Source organism: Mustela lutreola, chromosome Y (assembly GCF_030435805.1).
Source record: "Mustela lutreola isolate mMusLut2 chromosome Y, mMusLut2.pri, whole genome shotgun sequence".
Lineage (NCBI taxonomy): Eukaryota > Metazoa > Chordata > Mammalia > Carnivora > Mustelidae > Mustela > Mustela lutreola.
In genome coordinates, this window is record NC_081309.1 from 5,579,723 (window position 1) to 5,584,266 (window position 4,544).

Genomic DNA, 4,544 nt, shown 5'->3' on the forward strand with positions numbered 1-4,544 from the left:
ATCCTCATGGCATGAAACCTTTTGGTTGCCATGTTGTCCAACGTTCAGTGTAGTTGAAACCAGTGTGGCCCATGAGGCCCCGCCCATGCTCGCGGGCAACATTGGTCACAAGGTGTGTTTGTGGTCACAAACACACCGTGTGACCCTCAGCCGGAGCCCAGTCCTCAAGTAAGGCCTCTCAGTGTCTGGACCCTGAGCCCGCATATGGGGCCTGCCATGTCCCTGGCCCCAATTTTTAACCATAGGTCCCTTTGTCCCTTCACTCTTCCCTAGGGCTCTGCTTTGGAATTCCTCTTTTGGTGGGACACCTGTGGTAACAAACCTGAAAGGAGTCCTCCCATCCCAAAGATTGACGAAAAACAATTGGGATCGGGCAATATCCACAGAGAGGAAGATTCGGCCATGACCCATAAGGCCTCCCCGAGACAAAAGCCTGAGCAAGTGCCCCAGACTCGCTGTTTCTTCATATCCAGTAGAGTTCTTCTCATGGTTTGTTGATCGGATCTGCCATACCTACATCCCCAAACCTAAGCTGAGTTTGTGTTTTTAGACTTCTGCCCTCAAAGTCCTGGGCCACACACCCTGCAGGCTGGTTCCCCTGGAGTCACACATTAGGACTGCGCCTACCCAATCCATGGGAATTCTGCCCATTCCATTGTCCCAAACCGTACAAATTAGGAGAACCCTCCAAAGTCCCTGAGGCCATCCCAATATTGTAGGTCGCCCGGCACAAACAAGGGCGGTCTGACACCAGCTGAGCAACTACCTCCACTGATTCCATAGACGGATGTCCCCAGAGAAGAAGATTGAACCAGACAGGACCCTAGGCCATAATCGGACCATTGCTTTGGTTTACAGGCATGTCTCCTCCAAAGCCTGGATTCCAATACTAGCATAGTGGTTTTCCTGAAGCACCCATCAGAACAAATCTCGTCTCCACAAGAAAACTTGTGCATGGGAGCTCTTTCAAAAGCTTAGGAGAATACTTCAGGGTCCCGGTGCCACCGCCTCATTCCAAGGCCCTCATGGACAGAAACACACATTAGGACCCATCCTCAGGAAAGTCCATTTCAACTCAACCACCCAGGTTTCTCCCGCAGAGCCATCAGATCTAAACTGCCTTGTTGCTAGGAGACAATTGGAATGCGAGGCGCGTGTCGCAGGCATCCATCCTGGAACGGTGCCCTGGAGTCATTCCATATGGGATGTCCTGGACCTCTCCAACTGGTCTCAATTGTCCCGCGTAAGGAATCCTTGAAGTGGGCATCCCACAACTCCCAACGTTGAAAACCCTCCATGGCCTCGAGATTCCGCTCCCTTCACGAAGGGGCCGTCATACACAGAAACTCCAATCTGAGCCAACGTCTGATCCTCGCCCTGACTTCAGATGAATGACATCTTGGTTCCGATGTGCAGGGGGTACCTGCCGTGCCCTCGCCCTGACACCCAAATCTAGCTTGTGTTCTCAGACTTCCGTCCTCACAATCCTGGCCCCGAAGCCCTCAAGTTTGGCAATTCCGGACCCACAATGCAGCACTCTGCCTGCCCTCTAGAAAAAAAAAAAAAAAAATATATATATATATATATATATATATATATATATAGCCTAATGAGCTGCCCAGGCAGCTTAAATGAGGATCAACCTACACAGCACTCGAATGTACCCAAAATATATAGTCTAACCTGGGCACTAATGCACTTTCTGACACAACCTGAGCCCGGAATCCTGACCAACACCCAGACAGCTGACCGCACATTGAGCACATCAGACCTGCCATGGCCTTAGGTCATCATCTCTTCCCTACCCCAGTTTTCAGGCTTCAGAACCTAGACCTTATCTCCAATCCCTGCCCAGGGGTGAATGTGATGCAGAAATCAGAACTCCTCCTTACCCATGGCAAGAAAACTTGTGGTTAGCATGTTGTCCGACTTTAAGTGTAGGAGAAACCAGCCTTCACCCTGAGGCCCGGCCCATTCTTGAGTGCGAAGAGCGCATAAACATGCATTGTGACCCTCAGCGTGAGTCCTGTCCTCTAGTAAGTCCTCTTAGGGACTGGAACATTAGATGTCATAATGGGCTTGACATGTCCCTAGGCCCCAATATTTAACCAGATTTCTGGTTGTCCAGTCGCCCCGCCCCAGGGCTCTACTCTGGAATCCCTCATTTGGTGGGACACCTGAGGTTAAAAAACAAAACAAAACAAACCAACAACAACACAAAGACGGATTTATTCCATCCCACAGAATGACCGCAAACTCTTTGGACGGGGCCACACCTCCAGAGAGTAAGACTCGTCCATTTCCCATGAAGTCACCCGAAAATTTCATGAACATTTTGTGACACGATATCCAGAGACAAAAACTTGAGCAAGAGCCTCACACTGGCCCTTTTTTCGTATCCCGAAGAGTTCTCCTCATGGTCTGTAAATCAGTCCTGCCATACCTATGACCCGAAACATAAGCCGAGTTTGTGTTTTCAGACAACGGTCCAAACAGCCCTGGCCTATACACCCTACTGGCTCAGGCCCCTGGAGCCAAACTGAGGATTGTACTTGCCCTCTCCAAGGGATTTCTTTGTTCCCATTCCAATGGCCACAACACCGCTAATAGGATAAACCTCCAAATCCCTGAGGCCATCTCAATATTGGTGGCTTCCCAGGACAAACAGGGGCAATCTGAGCCCATCTGAGCACCTACCTGCACTCAGACCCGTAGACTGATGTCCCCAGAGGGAAAAAGGAACCAACAGACCCCTACGCACTAATGGAAACCATTGCTTTGGTTTCCAGACATCTCTCCTCAGAGGCCTGGATTTCAATACCAGAATATGGCTGTTTCTTGACTCACCCATCAGAACAAATCTCCTCTACACATGGGAAACTTGCACGTTGGAGCTTGGTCAAAGTTTCTGTTTAGGAGAACCCTTCAGGGCCCCAGTGCCACCGCTTCATTCCAAAGTATCCATAGACACAAAAACACATTAGGACCCATCCACAGGAGAGTCCATTTCAACTCAGCCCCCTCGGTTGCTTCCCCAGATCGAGCAGATCTAACCTGTCTTGTTGCTAGGAGACAATTGGAATGCGAGGTGGGCTACCCAGACATCCATCCGTAGAACCCTGCTCGGAATCGTTGGCCTAGAGCCAACCAACAGGACTCAATTGTCCTGCAGAAGAATCTTTGCAGTTTGGAGCTTCTCACAATTCCCATCCTTTGAAAACCCCCATGGCATCGTGATCCCCCCAACTTCATGAAGGGGCCATCAGGGACAGAACCTCCAAGCTGAGCGATCGTCTGAATCTCGCCCTGACTTCAGATCCACGAGATCTCGAGTCAGGTCTTTATATTGTGCCCGCCATGTCCTAACCCAGAAAACTAAGCCGAGCTTGTGTTCTCAGACTTCCGTCCTCAGACTACGGGCCCACAAGCCCTCCAGTTTGGCAATCCAGAACAATAATGCAACACTCTGCCTGCCCTCCAGAAGAAAACCATTGCCCTCTGGGGCTACCCAGAAACCCCAAATGAGGATCAACCTGCACGCCACTTGGCTGTACCCCAAATATATAGGCTGACCTGGGCACTGAAGCCCTTTCAGACACAACCTGAGCCTGGATATCCTGGTCCCACCCAGAGAGCCGGCCGCACTCTGAAAATATCAGACCCGCCATGGCCTTAAGGGCGAAATTCTTCTGAACCTTGATTTTCAGGCTTTAGAACCTATAACTTATCTCAAACCCCTGCCCACGGTTGAAAATGACGCAGAAATCCGAACTCCATCCTCATGGCAAGAAACCTTTTGGTTGCCATGTTGTCCAACGTTCAGTGTAGTTGAAACCAGTGTGGCCCATGAGGCCCCGCCCATGCTCGCGGGCAACATTGGTCACAAGGTGTGTTTGTGGTCACAAACACACCGTGTGACCCTCAGCCGGAGCCCAGTCCTCAAGTAAGGCCTCTCAGTGTCTGGACCCTGAGCCCGCATATGGGGCCTGCCATGTCCCTGGCCCCAATTTTTAACCATAGTTCCCTTTGTCCCTTCACTCTTCCCTAGGGCTCTGCTTTGGAATTCCTCTTTTGGTGGGACACCTGTGGTAACAAACCTGAAAGGAGTCCTCACATCCCAAAGATTGACGAAAAACAATTGGGATCGGGCAAAATCCACAGAGAGGAAGATTCGGCCATGACCCATGAGGCCTCCCCGAGACAAAAGCCTGAGCAAGTGCCCCAGACTCGCTGTTTCTTCATATCCAGTAGAGTTCTTCTCATGGTTTGTTGATCGGGTCTGCCATACCTACATCCCCAAACCTAAGCTGAGTTTGTGTTTTTAGACTTCTGCCCTCAAAGTCCTGGGCCACACACCCTGCAGGCTGGGTCCCCTGGAGTCACACATTAGGACTGCGCCTACCCAATCCATGGGAATTCTGCCCATTCCATTGTCCCAAACCGTACAAATTAGGAGAACCCTCCAAAGTCCCTGAGGCCATCCCAATATTGTAGGTCGCCCGGCACAAACAAGGGCGGTCTGACACCAGCTGAGCAACTACCTC